The sequence below is a fragment of the Leucoraja erinacea genome, chromosome 26 (genome assembly GCF_028641065.1).
Source record: "Leucoraja erinacea ecotype New England chromosome 26, Leri_hhj_1, whole genome shotgun sequence".
NCBI lineage: Eukaryota > Metazoa > Chordata > Chondrichthyes > Rajiformes > Rajidae > Leucoraja > Leucoraja erinaceus.
Window position 1 is genome coordinate 25,617,731 of NC_073402.1, and position 19,608 is coordinate 25,637,338.

At 43.7% G+C, this 19,608-nt stretch overlaps 1 long non-coding RNA gene across 1 annotated transcript; it reads left to right on the top strand.

Annotated features, from left to right (window-relative positions):
• The first annotated feature begins 9,778 nt into the window (after window positions 1–9,778).
• LOC129709590 (uncharacterized) lies at window positions 9,779–18,980 on the top strand. The gene is made up of 3 exons (XR_008725530.1): window positions 9,779–10,007; window positions 18,488–18,568; window positions 18,843–18,980. It is a non-coding gene; the product is annotated as an uncharacterized LOC129709590 (long non-coding RNA).
• The last annotated feature ends 628 nt before the right edge of the window (window positions 18,981–19,608 follow it).

Below are 19,608 nucleotides of genomic sequence, written 5' to 3' on the forward strand. Positions count from 1 at the left end.
GGTGTCTCGGGTCGAGACCCTTCTTCAGACCCATTCTTCCTCTCCAGTGATGCTGCCTGTCCCACTGAGTTACTTCAGCATTTTGCGTCTATCTTCGGTGTAAACCAGCATCTGCAGTTCCTTCCTACACAATCCCCGCAAAAGCTAAGTTCAGAATTTCAAAAGTCACGAGTCCAGAGTGTTTTATTGTCACATGTCCCAGATAGAACAATGAAATTCTTACTTGCTGCAGCACAACAGAATATGTAAACATAGTACACAGTAAAACAATATGATATACGAGAGAGAGAAAAAACGTTCCGTGTGTATGTATACACATACTCACAAGTACAAACACACATATATATTTATAAATATATATACACACATACACACATACTAAAAAAACAAATTTTACTTGACATCACCTATTCCTTTTCTCCGGAGATGCTGCCTGACCCACTGAGTTACTCCAGCATGTTGTGTCTATCTACAGTGTAAACCAGCTTCCTTCCTCAGTCTGAAGAAGGGTTTCGGCCCAAAACGTCGCCTATTTCCTTCGCTCCACAGATGCTGCTGCACCCGCTGAGTTTCTCCAGCATTTATGTGTACCTTCGATCTTCCAGCATCTGCAGTTCCTTCTTGAACACTTCCTTCCTACACATTTTATTTTAAGTAAGACCTTGGCCATCTCACCATAATCCAAGCATTTCTGGCAATGAGCCTGGAACTTTAGTTTGCAGAGAAAGTGCTGAGTAGGTCAGTGATGTGGAGATCAATGATGTTGTAAAAGGAAGGAAATTCTGCTCACATCTCTTACAACCTCGGGGATTTACAACCAATTAACTACTTTTGAATTGCAGTAACTGTTCCAAATGGAGGATGCACAGCAGCCAATTCATACGTAGATGGCCACCAGAAACAGCTACGGAGAGAAGGTGGGGATTTGGAATTGAGGTAGAACATCATGAATTGGTTTTGTTGAGGGTCCAGAGGCACTGGCAGGGGGTACGATTGTAAAACTGTATGAACGGACCGTGGAGAGGCTGGAGAGCTAAACAGGGCTCTTAAAGATAGCGGAGTCAGGGGATATGGGGAGAAGGCAGGCACAGGGTACTGATTGTAGATGATCAGCCCTGATCACATTGAATGACGGTGCTGGCTCGAAGGCCCGAATGGCTATTGTCTATTGTAGGACTGAGAATTTCATGCTTGTGTTTACACTGAGTCCAAACAGGCTCTGACAGCCTGAATGGTCCCCTGCCGTACTGTAACTATTCTATGGTCTTGTGTTTTACTAAATGAAAATGCAGGTTCAAGGGATGCTTCTAATAAAAAAATTATTTAAAAAAAAAAAGGTATGATCATCTGTCCAGTCCCTCACCAGATGCAGCCTGACCCATTGAGCTCCCCCAGCACTTTATTTATTGCTCAAGATTGCAGCCTCTGAAGTTGCTTGTGCTTCTAAGATAACAGTTTCATAAGTTCATAAGTTCTAGGAGCAGAATGAGGCCATTCGGCCCAACTTGCTCACGCTTGCCAACCTGTCTGCTGACACTCCCGACTCTGATCTTGCACAGACATTTATTTTTTGAAACTTTATATATAACCTCTGCTTGTGTCTGGTTTAGTAACTGAGACATCCGTGGGATGGTTTTTGAGAGGGGGCTTTCGGGAATACAGAAGTGATTCGGAATTGAATGAATCAAATCTTTTAACTAACACCAGATTGAGTCAGCTTGGCTGTGATGACAAATCAATAAGATAAAACACAAGAGGGAAGAGTAAAATGCAATGTTAATTATGCATAAGATCAGCATGCACGTCACTGTCATCCTTTACAGAGGCAAGAACAATGGTTCCACAAGGGCCGTGTACCAATTAAGGATGAAGGATGGAGTTTCACTGATGAAGTAGTTCAGCAGAAACTGTAGAAGCAGGTGATTGATGGTCGGTGTGGACACAGTGGATTGAAGGGCCTGTTTTCATACTGTACCTTTCAATAAATCAATTTATCCATTGCTATCTATTGTAATCACCAACACTGATAATAATGTTAATCCAATCAACAAACTAAAAGTTACCTGCAGAGACCACTTTGCCACCACATGCATTATCAATATAGGGTCATAGAGTCATACAGGGTGGAAACAGGCCCTTCGGCCGAACGTGCCCACACCGGCTAACATGTCCCAGCTACAATAGTCCCACCTGCCCCCGTTTGGTCCATACCCCCTCCAAACCTGTCCTATCATGTAACTGTTTCTTTAACAGTGGGATAGTCCCTGCCTCAACTACCTCCTCTGGCAGCTTGTTCCATACAGCACTCTTTGTGTGAAATTGTAACCCCTCAGATTCCCAGGAAATCTTTTCCCCTTCGCCCTATTTAGATTCTATGCTTTTTGCTGTGTTCTCTCGATGGTTGGTTCTCTGCTCTTATCTGAGTCAGCATATCATTGCATCTAACTCCCCACTCTTCATAACCCAGTACTCACCAAGTCCTGCTACCTTTTTATTTTCTCTCAGCTTTTCCAGAGTCACTCTTTTTTTCAATCTGCATTCATGCCCCTCCTGTTCTCTGCCCTCTGGTCCACTGTCTTTGAACATTGGAGCAATGCAGCGCGGAAACAGGCCGTTCAGCCCAACGTGCCAACCACCAATCACCCTGTACCCTAACACTATCCTACGCACCAGAACACAATTTACAATTTTACCGGTCATGAAGAGAATGAACCCAAAACTGGATTATGGACGAGATCAGAGTTAATTTCAGTTTTAGTTTTAGTTTCTAGTTTTAATTTATAGATACCGCACGGAAACAGGCCCTTTGGCCCATCGGGTCCGCACCGACCAGCGATCCCCGCATATTAACACTATCCTGCACACACTAGGGACAATTGTTACATTTACCAAGCCAATTAACCTTCAAACCTGTATGTCTTTGGAGTGAGGGAGGAAACTGAAGATCTTGGAGAAAACCCTCGCAGGTCACGGGGAGAACGCACAAACTCAGTACAGACAGCACCCGTAGTCGGGATCGAACCCGGGTCTCCGGCGTTGCAAGCGTTGTAAGGCAGCAACTCTACCGCTGCACCACCGTGCCACCCCTAAACTGGAGTTACTGGAGAAATAATCATAATTCATCTAATTAAATACATTTGAACTAAAAGGTTGACAGGCAGCATCTCTGGATAGAAGGAATGGGTGGTGATGTTTCGGGTCGAGACCGTTCTTCAGACCCAATCGCCAGAAACGTCACCCATTCCTTCTATCCCGCTGAGTTACTCCACCACTTTGTGTCTATCTTCGGTGTAAACCAGCATCTGCAATCAGTCCCAGTTCTTATATCTATTCCCTTGCATATTAAGTCATGTGTCTATCACTGTTGCCATTATCTAAATCTGTATGAAATGAGACTAGGTCAAATAGAATGCTGCTGGATCTCTGTAAAAATCAATGCTACTATATTTTCAGCAATCCAATTTGAAGACCATAATGAATAATGAATTCCTGCTTGCACACCAATTATTATTTTTGGTATTGTGTTAGCAACTTGATCCGTTGTACACAACAGCCTCTTTATATTATACATTATTTTGTATTAAGCTGCATGTAAATCATACTGGACAGAAAATCTCTGCTAAGCAGATTTATAATGAGTGTATGTTAGAACATAGAACATAGAATAGCACAGCACAGGAACACGGTCTTCAGTCTGCGTTCTGTGCTAAACATGCTTACAAGTTAAACTAATTCCTTCTGCCTGCATTTGCTCCATATCCCTCCATCCTATATGCGTGAGTACATCAAAAAGCATTGTGAATGCTACTCTCATATCTGCTTCCATCACCAACCATAGCTATGTGTGTGTGTGTGTGTGTGTCTATATCTGTGTGTACGTGTGTGTATGTGTGTGTGTTTTTGTGTGTGTGTGTGTATGTGTGTGTGTGGGTGTGTATGTGTGTGTGCGTGTGTGCGTGTGTGCGTGTGCGTGTGTGTGTGTGTGTGTGCATGTGTGTGTGTGTGTGTGTGTGCATGTGGTGTGTGTGTGTGTGTGCGTGCACGCGCGTGTGTGTGTGTGTGTGTGTGTTCTCGTTCGTTCCAGGCACCCGCTGCTCCCAGTATTAAAAGACTTGTCCACGCATCTCTTTTAAACTTTCCCCCCTCTGAATTTATAGCTTTGCCATTTGACATTTCCACCAAGGGGAAAAAGGTTCTGATTGTGTACCCTCTCTCTGTCTCCTAAATTTATACGATACAATACGATAGAACTTTATTTACCTCATGTGGGAAATTGTTCTGCCAACAGTCATAAAACTCAAGATACATGAAACATGAAATTAAAGTGAGGAGTGGAAAGGATTGGGGATGTGCAAAGATTGGGAGGGGGTGGGGGGAAGGAGGGAGTCTGTCTGCCCCACGACAGAAGGGGAAGGAGTTTGATAGCCGCCGGGAGAAAGGATCAGAGGAGGTAGTCGAGTCAGGGACTATTGCAACGTTTTTAGAAACAGTTAGACAAATATATGGATAAGTTTGGAGGGATATGTGCCAAATGCAAGCAGGTGGGACTAGTGTAGATGGGACATGTTGGTCTGTGTAGGCCGAAGGGCCTGTTTCCACGCTGTATGACTCTGTGACTCTATGCACAATTAAAGACTGCAAGGTTCTATACTTCCCCAGAACCCTAGACTCCGGTTGCTAGGGAACGTCCGCCTGGTCCACCCCTAATTGGGTCCCCAACCTCCAGTCCTTTCCCCAAACCCATCCCTGATTTCCCATTAAGGGGCTTCTGAGCCTTTTGAATCTTGCAGCAGCCGGCTCACAACCAACACAGCTGGTGTTGTGTTTGTAACCACATAAATCAATTTCTGGGCCAGTGAATTTAGCAGCAGTGTCCTTGATCGGTAATGTTCTTGGCTTTCTAGAATTCACATTAGAAGCACATTAGAGTGCACTACAGTCATGGAGATTGTGTGAATACTTGATGTCCCCATGTAATAAACTACACAGAAGGGCTTGCAGTATTAATGAAGCTTATTTTTAACAGTTCGCCTTCAATGGTCAGGGTAAATAATGCACAAGGCTTTTCACACAAGGCAGTAGACAGGATGTTAAAAATAAATTCTACACTTAAGACACTTTTACCGTCAGTCTGATTCTCATACATGTCAAACTTTATTTATCTGAATGCTGAAAGACTTCAAGATACGCTCTTTCTTTCTGTCACATTTGGATAATAACATGTTTTCAGGGCCATGATTTTTAAAGGGTGACGCAGTCCCGGTCTAAAGTTGTCGATGGGTTGTCAGTGATTGCATCTGCCACTCGCTTAACACAGCCTGAGCTATTTCAGAGGGTCCCACTTTGAACTGGTGCTGTGTACCTCACCAACGATGGTTCTGGCTGCAGTTGTCTGGGGTGGAGAGGTCATCTGGAGAACAGACGGTGCAGGAGCTAGATAAATGCAGGTTCTTTATTTTCAGTTTGCTAAGGCAACATTCAGGGACCATTCAGTTTGCTATAGGAATCTTGAACTTCCTTTGACTAGCAATGTTACAAAATTTTGAGATTTAAAAAATCAAGTCTGCAATTTATCCCATCAGATAAAGCATAAAAATAAGTTTAATTTGACACTTAATTTACTTTCATATCTCAAGTATTTAAAAAGTTATGGCCATTTTCATACTCGGAAATTACCATCTTGTTCCCTATTGATTTTCTATGGACATAACAAAAAAGCTGTGATCGTGGACAGTCAAAAGCCCATAACTTTCTTAAAAATTAAGAGAACTGAATGAAATTTTCAGTTATCATAGATTGAAGCATTCTGAAACAAATATAAATCAATCTTACTTGGATGCCCTGAAATTAAAGCATATAATTAGTTAGTTACCCAATTGGAGCTAATTTCAAACTTCAATTACTAGATCTAAACATCTATCTATTTCTTAATAAATGATTAACATTTTTAAATAGCCTAAGTGTCCAAATAATATTCACAAATAATTCACAATAAAACATGATTTTTAAATCTAATTTACATTAATTTATAGGCCAAATGGAAGGAATTTAGTGTTCAATTGCTGTAAATTAAAGTAAATTTAAATCAGCTTTCTACTGGGATCCTGTGAACGCGCTGGTTTAGAACGTTCACATTGCGCTAGATTTGTGCCCTCAAATGCCCAGAAAAATACTGCGGGATATAATGGGCCCAAAATGAGCTACTCGCAACTTTAAACTTTGTATAAAGGGATCTTAAGAAGCCCTTTTTAATGTAAAAATAAACAGTCTACCTTCTGTTGTCTGCTGTATGAGACCCTGCCGGTTGCCGGTGGTCGGGGGTTTAGAGGTTAATTTTTAACCTACTATAACAATTATATAAAGCCTTTAAAACTAAAAATAGCTAAAGCGACAGAATATTCCAGCGATTTTCCGTTAATAATTAACTAGGCTGAACATCCTGGATTTGAACAGCCTAGGGGAAATCGCGTTTTAAACCCGCCCCCCTCTAAACGGCGCCAAAATCGCGCACACGGGCTGGGACAGATTTTCAGCGACGCTTCAGGTAGGCTTTGCAACATACCTACTTTGACCAGGTAGACCAACAAAATGCACAGAAGGACTGTAAGGAACAATGTAATAATAATAATAATAATAATAATAATATATTTTATTGTGTCATTGCACATAAGCGCAACGAGATTTGGTATGCAGCTTCCATCCGATGTCATAACACAAATAACTAATAAAATTTAGATTTAGATCCCCGAGGACATGGTTTGTAAACGAACAGTAAAATAGTCAAAACAGTTCAAACAGACGAAAGTGCAGATGTGTCTGTGCGACGTGACCATCCGAGGGAGACAGTCCAGGGGGGGTGGGGGGTGCACTCAGCAGGGCCGGTTCAGAGCCGCTATAGTTCTGGGAATGAAGCTGTTCCTGAGTCTGGAGGTTTGGGCGTAGAAGGCCTTGTAACAGCAATGTAACCCTGGCAACAATACTGAAGTCAACAAGCCTCCATTGCCGGAGTAACTCAGCTGGTCAGGCACCATCTCCAGAGAAAAGGAATAGGTGACATTTTGGGTTGAGACCCTTCTTCAGACCTTCTTACAGAAGCCTCCATTGCATCGATATTTAGCACTGACAACTGCTTTACCCTTTATATTCTGTCTAAAACAAATGTAGCTCTTGGTCATCTTGTGTGTGGTTGGTGAAATTATTTTACCAATGAGTATCAGTGTGCCTTGGAATTGTGCTCAAATATCAGGTGATTAACGAGATACTTGGTACATTGTGGAATATTTTTGAGCAAATCCACATAGTACTTCCCGAACCAATGTTTGAGCATTTGCATTAGTAAAATTAAATATGGCTCAGACAACACTCTCTGAGAGATATAAGATTGTGGGTTTAATTCCTGTTCAAGAATCTTGAGTAGACAATAGACAATAGACAATAGACAATAGGTGCGGGAGTAGGCCATTTGGCCCTTTGAGCCAGCACCGCCATTCAATGTGATCATGGCTGATCATCCCCAATCAGTACCCTGTTCCTGCCTTCTCCCCATATCCCCTGACTCCGCTATTTTTAAGAGCCCTATCTAGCTCCCTCTTGAAAGCATCCAGAGAACCTGCCTCTGAGGCAGAGAATTCCACTTTAGTCTCTTGAGACACAGCGTGGAAACAGCCTCATGGCTCACTGAGTCTGTGCCAACCAACAATCACCCTGTACTACCTTAGAATCTATGGACAATTTGCAAAAGACCAGTCAACTACAAACCTGCACGTCTTTGCGGTGTGGGAGGCAACCGGAGCACGCGGAGAAAACCCACGCAGTCACCGGAAGGACGTGCGGACTCCACACAGACAGCACCTCTGCCGCTGTGTCACTGTGCCGCCCATTTTGTGTAATCCTGTGTGTAGTTGGTGGAGCTGTTTTAGCAATAACCATCAGTGTGCCACGGGAACTGTGCCCAAATAGCAGATAATTGAAAACATATTCGGCACCTTGTGGAGAGACACAAAAAGCTGGGGTATCTCAGGGGATCAGGCAGCACCTCTGGAGAAAAGGAATTGGTGACGTTTCGGGCCGACACCCTTCTTCAAGAGTATGCTGCATTTTTGGAGGTATTTCCTTTTAAACCATGTATTCCCAGTGAAAAGTTCCCCTGTACCATTATTTGGAGAAGGGTAGCAGAGTTACGCTGGCTGTACTGGCCAATGTTTATTCATCAATGCAAACATTATATTGTGTTATTATCATTGGTTTCCATGGGAGGTTAATGTCGCCAAGTGTTGTAAATGTGATCCCATTTCACCGAGCAAAAATTGTGGCAATGCATCCTGAAGTTGTGAAAGTCACTTTTTACACATTATTCTTTCTTTTATAGAGGGCCTTCGTCATTCTACAATGTCCCAAGGCACCTCTCAGGATGTAATAAGAAAACACTCGGAGACAAGGAAGAATGCATTTGGACAGGTGACCCAATGTTTACTCAAAGAGCAGACACAATATGCTAGAGTAATTCAACGGGACACAAGGCATCTCTGGATGGAAGGATTGGGTGATGTTTCAGACTGAGGAAGGGTCTCGCCCCAAAACACCAGCCATTCCTTCTCTCCAGACATGCTGCCTGTCCCGCTGAGTTCCGCCAGCAATTTGTGTCTATCTCCGGTGTAAACCAGCATTTGCAGCTCCTTCCTACACATATACTCAAAGAGGGAGGTTTCAGTCAGCCTCCTACACATGTTCAGTGAGATGGAGATACAAGGAACAGCAGGTGCTGGTTTACAACAAAAGATACAAGTGCTGGAGTAACTCAACGGATTAGGCAGTATCTCAGGAGAACATGGATAGGTGACGTTTTGGATCGGGACCCCAGTTCCGTTCAGTGTTCAGTGAGGATATTCCAGGGCCTTTCAAGATGCGTTGGAAGAGTTGATAAGATGCCAGAGTTGAAGAAATACAAAGTTCACAGAGCTTTGTCAACCTGGAGAATGTTACAGAGAGTAGAGAGGATGAGACACAGTAACTGCAGATGCTGTCATCTTGAGTAAGACACAAACTCAGTAATTCAATCGACCAGGCAGCATTTATGGAGGGAATGGATAGGTTCCTGAAATTCAGTCTGATGAAGAGTCCCAAACCAAAACATGGCCTATCCATTCCCTCCACAGATGCTACCTGAACCTCTGAGTTATTCCAGCACTTTGTATTTTAGGAACGGCACAGGGGGGTGCTGCGGTGGGGGGGGGGGGCAAGTTGGCGCAGCGGTAGAGTAGCTACCTTGCAGCGCAAGAAACCCGTGTTTGATCCTGACCTCGGGTGCTGTCTGTATGGAGTTTGTACATTCTCCCTGTGACCTGAGTTGGTTTGCTTCAAGTCCTCTGGTTTCCTCCCACACTCCAAAGACATACAGGTTAATAGTTTAATTGCCTTGGTAAAAATGTAAATTGTCCCTAGTGTGTGTAGGATAGTGTTTGTGTGCGGTGATCACTGGTCTGCACACTCAGTGGGCCGAAAGTCCTGTTTCCGCGCTGTATCTCTAAACTAAACTAAAAGGGTGAGAGTTGGAAGGAATTTAAACATAAGAACTAAGTTATAAGAATTGAAGAGTTGGCAAACTGGATGCCATTTAAGTCAGATGGCACTTTTTAATAAAAAAATCAAAGTGAGATTTTGCATGTTTCAAAATTCACAGATGTTATACATCATGTTAATATCCAGTGAACTTCATTTATATGGAAGAATATAATATCCAATGGCCACATGAAAAATACAATCTCAGTTTGAGTAATGCAACTTTTTGAAGTCCGCTTACCTCTCTAAGTTTAAAAATTCATCTGATTACTTTTATTCAGCAGTTCCAAGATGGAAATTGAAAATGACATTGCTTCGACTAAAAATGATGGAGAAACTCAGCGGGTGAGGCAGCATCTATGGAGCGAAGGAAATAGGCGACATTTCGGGTCGAGACCCTTCTTCAGACTTAAATCATTCGATGCTGGAGATTGGAAAGGAACCTGCAGGTAATGGAAGGTGGAAATAAAGTGCTGGAGTAACTCAGCGGGTCAGGCAGCATTCCTGGAGTGGATGGATAGGTGACGTTTTGGGTCAGGCCCCCTCTTCAGATCTCTGGTCTAAACCAGCTCCTGCAGTTCCTTTTTATTACATTAGGATATCAGTTATCCTTGTTAAAATTACATTATTGTCTTAAAAAATTATTTTTAATTATTTGAATAAATAACATTAATGTTTTGATTCCCAAATTCAGCATTCGCTAATTATCACCTCTTCAACATTCGGGAACACATAGTTTTTGATTAGTTAAATTATTTAGTTAGTAAGATGAAAGCTTTCCATGTTATCTTAATAGAATTGCCAATGAGCTTTCCTCTGCAGTGTCCATCTTTTTTTGAAAGTGCCTTTCATCTCAATCCCAGAATTGTTTTGATGGTTTGATGTAAAGTGCTTCTTGTCCAGGTCCCTCAGCAGAAAGCAGCCTGGGCTTTTGATTGAAGCACGTTGAACTGATGCTTTTGGCAGCCACCATGTATTGATATATCTGTTGAAAATCCTCATTATGAAACGCTGCACAATGCCTCACGTATATAGTTCTTGGTTTCTTGGTCCTCCAAAATATTCCATATGGAATTTAAACTGGAGGTGGTGGAGGGAGGACTATAGTGATTTCAGAAACACGAGTTGAGAAGGATGGGGGGGGGGGGAGGGGGGAGTTGCTTCCACTAGCAGGAGAGTCTAGGACCAAAGGCCACATCCTCAGAATTAAAGGACATTCCGTTCGTAAGAAGAGTAATTTATTTTGTCCGAAGGTGGTGAATCTGTGGAATTATTTGCCACAGAAGGCTATGGTGGCCGTCAGTGGATATTTTAAAGGCAGAGATAGATAGATTCTTGATAAGTACGGGTGTCTGAGGTTACGGGGGAAAGGCAGGAGAATGGGGTTGGGAGGGAGAGATAAATCAGCCAAGATTGAATGGTGGAGTATTCTTAATGGCAGAGTAGGCCTAATTATGCTCCTATCACTTATGACCTTATGAATTTATGACATTGATACAGGACTATAACCTGTGGACTATAATGTATTAGACACAGATAAATCTGTAATGAAAGGTTCCGCAAACTTTGATAAGCTTTTGATTGATTAATTGATTGATTGAAAGATGGAAATGGGCCCTTCAGCCCACTGAGTTCACACAAACCATTGATCACCCAGTTCTTTGTAATCCTACTTTCACATCCACTCCCTACAGACTAGGGGCAATTTTACAATGCCCAATTAACCTACAAACCTGCACGTTTTTGGGATGGGAGGAAACTGGAGCACTGGGAGGAAACCCATATGGTCACAGGGAGAACGTGCAAACTCCACAAAGACATTACCCGAGGTCTGGATCAAAGTAACTTGGTTAAAGTCGTAGGTTTTGAGGAGGAACACAACGAAGGAAAGGCCGGACAAATTGAGGGAGTGAATTTTGGGGATCAAGGCTTGGGCAGGTCATAGACCATAGCACTTTGTACAGCACCGGAACTGGCCCTTCGGCCCACCTCGTCTGTACTGGACATGATGCCAAGATAAACTAACTCTTGACTCTATGGCTAAGCACACCTCCTGCACTATCTGTAAATTTACCTACGACACCACAATGATGCTTGAAGCACTCAGGAGATCCCGGAGAAAACCCACGCAGGTCACGGGGCGAACGTAAAAACTCCGTGCCGACAGCACCCATAGTCAGAATCAATCCCGGGGTGTCTGGCGCTGTAAGGCGACAACTCTACTGTAACTCCACCATGGCACCACTTGCTACGAGGTGGGCTGCAATGATCCAGAAGGCACTTAATTGAAGTTTCAACAGGAGGGCATTGAAATAACACACCTTGTACAACTTTATCTGTTCAAAGCTTAATTTCTCCAAGTTTAAATGTAATCTTCAGTTCTAATGGACTACTTGTTCTCTTCCTCATTTGGATGCACATTTCCATCATCCGGCTTTTGTTTCATGAATAAAAGAGATGTCTGTTCAAAATATCTCGAACAAAAACAGCAAGCTTTAAAGGGCCCCTTTTGTCAGCACCACTTGACATTGTTTGTGTTTCAAAGGCATGAAATTGCTCTCAACTCATTGTTAAATATGTACCAAATAATTATCAATTAAGAGGAAGGTGATAACAAAACCTCTCCATGTTAGACTGAATAGGTTTTATTAGAAGCTCTGAAGCTTTTGTAACAGGCAGCACAGTGGCGCAGCGGTAGAGCAGCAACCTTACGCTGCCAGAGGCCCTGGTTTAATGCTGACTACGGCTGTTATCTGTATGGTGTTTGTACATTTTCACTGTGAACGTCTGGGTTTTAGCCGAGATCTTAGGTTTCCTCCCACACTCTAGGTTTGTAGGTTAATTTGGTTGGTATAAATATTTTAAAAATTGTCCCTAGTGTGTGTAAGATAGTGTTAATGTGCGGGGATCGCTGGTTGGCGAGGACTCGGTGGACCGAAGGGCCTGTTTCCGCGCTGTATCTCTGAACTAAGTTAAACAAAGAATCCCGCTGTGACATGTGACATGTGATAATAAAGTATCATCGGGTTGAACATTGACTTCTCCAATTTCCGGTAGCTCTTCCTCAGCCCTCTGGCTCCTCCTCTTCCTTTCTTCTTCGCGCCCCCCTCCCCCCCCACCCTACATCAGTCTGAAGAAGGGTTTTGGCCCGAAACGTTGCCTATTTCCTTCGCTCCATAGATGCTGCCACACCCACTGAGTTTCTCCAGCACTTTTGTCTACCTTCGATTTTCCAGCATCTGCAGTTCCTTATTGAAAATCAGATCAGCAGTAAACGTAATGAAAGACTAATGGCCTAATTTGCTCCATTTTCCTCTGGTCTGTAACTCCTTTTGCTTGATGACCATGGAATGAAACAAATGACAGTTCATTTCTCAAGAACTAACCCTACCCAGATCTAACCTAATCCAGAACTAGGGGTCACAGTTTAAGGATAAGAGGGAAGTCCTTTAGGACCGAGATGAGAAAATCATTTTTTGCACAGAGAGTGGTAAATCTGTGGAATTCTCTGCCACAGAAGGTAGTTGAGGCCAGTTCATTGGCTATATTTAAGAGGGAGTTAGATGTGGCCCTTATGGCTAACGGGATCAGGGGGTATGGGGAGAAGGCAGGGATGGGATACTGAGTTGAATGATCAGCCATGATTATATTGAATGGCGGTGCAGGCTCGAAGGGCCGAATGGCCTACTCCTGCACCTATTTTCTATGTTTCTATGTTTCGAACCCAGCGTTGCTGTCTGACCCATTGAGTTACTCCAGCAGTTCATCTTCTACAAATGAAAGTTGTTGTGTTTGCCAGAACAATTGAAGTAAAACTGATCATCCTTGATCTTTATAGAAACATAGAAAATAGGTGCAGGAGTAGGCCATTCGGCCCTTTGAGCCTGCACCGCCATTCAATATGATCATGGCTTATCATCCAACTCAGTATCCTGTACCTGCCTTCTCTCCATACCCGCTGATCCCTTTAGCCACAAGGGCCACATCTAACTCCCTCTTAAATATAGCCAATGAACTGGCCTCAACTACCTTCTGCGGCAGAGAATTCCAGAGATTCACCACTCTCTGTGTGAAAAAAGCTTTCCTCATCTCGGTCCTAAAAGATTTCCCCCTTATCCTTAAATTGTGACACCTTGTTCTGGACTTCCCCAACATTGGGAACAATCTTCCTGTATCTAGCCTGTCCAACCCCTTAAGAATTTTGTAAGTTTCTATAAGATCCCCCCTCAATCTTCTAAATTCTAGCGAGTACAAACCGAGTCTATCCAGTCTTTCTTCATATGAAAGTCCGGACATCCCAGGAATCAGTCTGGTGAACCTTCTCTGTACTCCCTCTATGGCAATATGTTTCTTTATATGTTTCTTCTTCCACCCCCCCCCACCCTTCATCAGTCTGAAGAAGGGTTTCGACCCGAAACGTTGCCTATTTCCTTCGCTCCATAGATGTTGTCTCACCCTCTGAGTTTCTCCAACATTTTTATCTACCTTCGATTTTTCCAGCATCTGCAGTTCTTTCTTAAACATACATCATACATATGTGGGTTTTCTCTGGGTGCTCCGGTTTGCTCCCACAATCTTAAAAGGTACAGATTTGTAGGTTAATTGGCATCAGTAAAATTGTAAATTGCCCCTAGTGTGGGATGGTGCTAGTGTACGGGGTGATCGCTGGTCGGCGCGGGCTCGGTAGGATGATGCGTCTGTTTCCATTATGTTTCGCTAAGGTCTAAAGTAAAGCAAAGTAAATACAGACCATTCCTGAGTTACCATTGCCCAATCTGTGGACACTCCTGCTTACGAACGGCCTCTCATAATACTAATAAATGAAATAGTCTGACATATGTACATACATACATTCCCCACGATGGCAGAACCAGCTCTCCCTCTCTCCACTTTCAGTAATTGTACTTTCTTTCCAGTCTTACGTAGTTTTGGTGCCATTTATTACAATACTGTGATGGTTTGGTTACCATATCAAGCTATCTTGTTGAGAGATACAGCGTGGAAACAGGACCTTCGGCCCACCGAGCCTGCGCTGACCAGCGACCCAAGTACACAAGGACTATCTGGAGCTTTCTGGTGCAACCGGAAACAGGTGGCACGGTGGCACAGCGGTAGAGCTGCTGCCTCACAGCGCCAGGGACCCAGGTTCGATCCCCACCTCGGGTACTGCCTGTATGGAGTTTGTACGTTCTCCCTGTGACTGTGTGGGTTTTCGCCAGGGTGCTACGGTTTCCTCCCACACTCCAAAGACATGCAGGTTTGCAGGTTAATTGGCTTCTGCAAATTGTTCCGAGAGTGTAGGATAGAACTAGTGTACGGGTGAGTGCTGGTCGGCGCGGACTTGGTGGGCCAAAGGGCCTTTTTTCTGCGCTGTATCTCTAAACTAAACTGAATTAAAATGTAATCTTAATTGCACAGTCTCTGCACAACTAGGTTTATGTTGCTATGTTAATGAATCTTTAACTGCATAAAGGGACACTTGCTGACTTCAGGACACCTAAGCAGATTCCTTCAACACTGACTGCAGGCAGCTCAAATGCCTTCTGAAGTTGGCAGAGTGTGCTCAAGTGTACAAAGGATGCTTTAGCCGCGTGTAGTTCCTGACGAACTCATTCAACGCGTGCCTCGATGGTCACGTCGTCAGCAGCAGCACTGCATTAATTGAAGCACCTGTGGAGCTTGGAAGGGTACACATTGATTCTGGAAATGAGTTTCCTTTGCCTGCAACAGTCCGTGGGCGCTCTGAGGTAAATGCCTGGCAGGTACAAGACTTCATCATTGCATGCTGTGTTGTAGCACAGAGAAGAAGCCCGCGGAGCCATTGCCTCATAGCACCAGAAACCCATGTACAATCCTGACCTCGTCGACTAACACTCTATTGAACATCTACAGTTGTACGATGGAGGAATACTGATGGGTTCCACCACAGCTTGGTCTGGTGATTCAAGCACCCAAAAACAATGCAGGCTGCAGATAATTTAGTTTAGTTTAGAAACATAGAAAATAGGTGCAGGAGTAGGCCATTTGGCCCTTCGAGCCTGCACCGCCATTCAATATGATCATGGCTGATCATCCAACTCAGTATCCTGTACCTGCCTTCTCTCCATACCCCCTGATCCCTTTTGCCACAAGGGCCACATCTAACTCCCTCTTAAATATAGCCAATTAACTGGCCTCAACTACCTTCTGTGGCAGAGAGTTCCAGAGATTCACCACTCTCTGTGTGAAAAATGTTTTTCTCATCTCGGACCTAAAGGATTTCCCCTTTATCCTTAAACTGTGCCCCTTGTCCTGGGCTTCCCCAACATCGGGAACAATCTTCCTGCATCTAGCCTGTCCAACCCCTTAAGAATTTTGTAAGTTTAGAGTTAGTTTAGAGGTACAGCGTGGAATTATGTCCTTCGACCCACCGAGTCCACACTGAGGATTGAACACCTGTACACAAGTTCTCTGTCATCCCAGTTTCGCAACCCATACTCAAGGGGCACTTTCCATATTCCCATCAGTCATCGACCAAGAGCCAACACATAATAGTCCTTCATATCCTACTTTGCAGAACCATCTGTGCTTAACCTAACACATCAATGAATATAAAGTATGTTGTAGGTGTCTGGCTGTCGTGGGTGGAGCAGCGGTAGAGTTGCTGCCTTACAGCGCCAGAGACTCGGGTTCGATCCCGACTACTGGTGCTTGACAGTACGGAGATTGTGCGTTCTCTCCGTGACATTCGCCGAGATCTTAGGTTTCCTCCCACACTCCAGGTCTGCCGGTTAACTCTGAAGAAGGGTCTCGACCTGAAACGTTGCCTATTCCTTCTCTCCATAGATGCTGCCTCGCCTGCTGAGTTTCTCCAGCATTTTTTGTCTACTTTCGATTTTTCCAGCATCTGCAGTTCCTTCTTAAACATCTTGTAGATTATTTGGCTTGGTATAAGTGTATAAAATGTCCCTAGTGTGTAGATTATTGTTAGTGTGCGGGGATCATTGGTCGGCGTGGGCTCAGTGGGCCAAATGGGCCTGTTTCCACGCTTGTATCTCCAAAATTAAAACTTAAATTAAACTAAAAGGTCCACCTTTCTGGACAGATATGTATGCATGAAGGTGCCTACTAAGGAACATTTTCAATTTGTGACTTTTCCACATGTGCACTATAATTAAAATGTATCAGAATATAAGCTCTTTATTTAAAACAAAATTGTATCCTCAGTCTTGGCCTGATTTTCTGTTGGCAAAGTAAGATTAATGAGAGAGTTTGTGGAGTTATTTGGGTCCATAGAGTGAGACCTTTCTTTGGTAGGAAGCCCAGAACAAAGAAAGTCTAACAATTAAGATTAAGCAATTCAAGAGTAGTGCCACACAAGCTGTCGCTAAAATCTGCGACTCTTTCTGCCAAATTGTTACTTGGACGTCAATTGAAATTGAGGCTGGTAAATTAGTATATGTCCTGGTTCACAAGACATGCACTTTGCTTGGGCAACTTACAACCCAGCAGTATGAATATGGATTGGTCTAACTTCAAGTAACCCTTGCATCCCCCCCTCTCACCCACCCAAGTCATTGTACCAGTTTTAAAGTCGTCTTGTTGAGTCTCATTGTCTGTAACTCGTTTTCACCTAGACCCACGGCTAACACTGGCCTCTTTCCTTTATCGTTACTATTTTTTGCATATCTTTCATTCATTTGTTAGGTATGTCTCTATGCCACTGTCTTTATCTCTCGTTTCTCTTTCCCCTGACTCGAAGTCTGAAGGAAAGTCTCGACCCAAAACATCACATATTCCATTTCTCCAGAGATGCTGAGTTACTCCAGCTTTTTGTGTCTTCCTTTTTGCTGAGTGAAGCTGGGTATCAAGCGTTGAGGTGGTCAGCCATTGTCTAGATGAATGGCAGGGTTGGTTTGAGAGGATAAATGGCTTCCTCTAAAATCCATGTTCTTCATCATCTTCCCTCCCCTTTCAAGAGTCTACAATACAATACAATATTTAATGTCATTTGAACCTCAGTGAGGCTCAAACGAAACTCTGTTTCTACAGCCATACAAACAAAAAACGATTCATACTAGACACACAACCAATTTAATTCACACAAACATCCATCATAGTGAATCTTCTCCTCATTGTGATGGAATGCAAAGTCTCTTCTCAGATCCCCTGCTCTCCGTTTTTCTCCCGATGTTGAAGCCCCAGGTGGGCGATGGTAAGTCCCACGACCATTTTAGGCCGCGCCGGGCGATGTACGGCCCCGCTCCAGGCCCAAAAGTCACAATGTTGGAGCCCCCGGCAGGCGCTGGAATGTCCCGCGGCCATTAAAGCCGCGCTGGGCGATGCACGGACCCACTCCAGGTCGTTTCAACCCCGCGACACGGGCTGAAGAAGTCGCGTTGCGGGAGCTCCGGAAAGCGGTCCCTCACCTGGACCCGCGAGCTCCCGATGTTCCAGTCCACCGGACCTGCGGCTGCAGCTGGAACCTCCGAGCTCCGGGGTCGGGCCGCAGCAGCGAGCCACCACCGCTCCCCACCCTCCGAGGCCAGGCCACCCCCATGATGGTAAGTCCGCAGCCCCGCAGGCTCCGTGACTGGAGCCCCCAGGTCGTTCCGGCTGGAGGCCGCTCCACGGTGCTAGGCCCCATCGACAACCGAGACCCGACAGGAAAAAGGTTGGGTCTCCCTTGCAGGGAAGATATTTTTTTAAGTTTCCCCCTCCCTCCCCCCGCCCCCCACATCAACACAGTTACAAACAGTATATTGAAAAAAAAAACAACAACTACATTTAACTAGACAAAAAAAGAAAAAAAAGCCAGACAGGCTGTAGGGGGCGCTGCAACAGTGTCGTGCCGCCAACCGTTTTGCTGTCTGATGTCCTGAAACGGAACAATGAAAATATCTGAAGAAGGGTGTCGGCCCGAAACATCACCCATTCCTTCTCTCCACAGATGCTGCCTGCCCCGCTGAGTTACTCCAGCATTTTGTGTCTACCCTCAATGAAATTCCTACTTGCAGCATCAGCGCACCAGGTTTGTAAACACAGTGCACAATAGATAATATAATACATTTAAACAAGGTTCAATAAATAATTGTGTTAAACATTTAATGGTGTTTTGCCCAGAGCACAGTGAGGCAGTTTGTGATGAGTTTCCATTATAATTTCACAAATACAACTGAACTATGAACCATATCTGATTTGATTGCACTAAGGACCTAGGGGTATTTTTGCAATAGTATTTGGGTTATTAATTTATTCAATTTTGACTTTGTTCATTATATGTTATCTATGTCTTGTGTCTACAGGCCCTGTGATGCTGCTGCAAGTAAGAATTTCATTTTTCCCATTGTCGGAAAATATGACAATTAAACACAAATGAAATGTTAACTGTCTGATTTGCTCTTGAGTTGAAGTTAATTGGATAAATTTGAAACATATTCAACATCAATGATTTTGATGTAGATTCTAGGTGAAAAATGTATTTCAATAAATTAAATTTTGAAAAAGCAAAAATCAGGATGGATTATTTTTGTTTAGTTTAGAGATACAGCATGGACACGGGCCTTTTGGCCCACCGAGTCTGCACTGACCAGCGATCCCCGCACGTTAACACTATCCTACACACACTAGGGACAATTACGTCTTTGGAGTGTGGGAGGAAATCGAAGATCTGAGAGAAAACCCACGCAGGTCACGGAGAGAACGTACAAACTCCATACAAACAAGAACCCGTAGTCAGGATCGAACCCAGGTGATTTTAATTTTGATTAACACAAACATCTCTATCAATTAATGTAATCCATCATTAAATTTATGCACCCCCTCTAACGATGCAATGTTACTTTAAAAAGAGTGTAATCTGGCTTTAATTTGACATCATCTTACCTTCAAACTAACATAATTAGGCCTCTAAATTAATATAATGATGACTAAATTGAAATCTAAGTGGAACCAAAGTAGGGGAGAGATTGTCAAGTGAATCCAGTCTCAGACTTGGTTCGTGTGGTTCTGGAGCAGAACAAGATAATAGAAGGCATAGCTGACAATTAGATGGAATTGAGATGTTGTTTT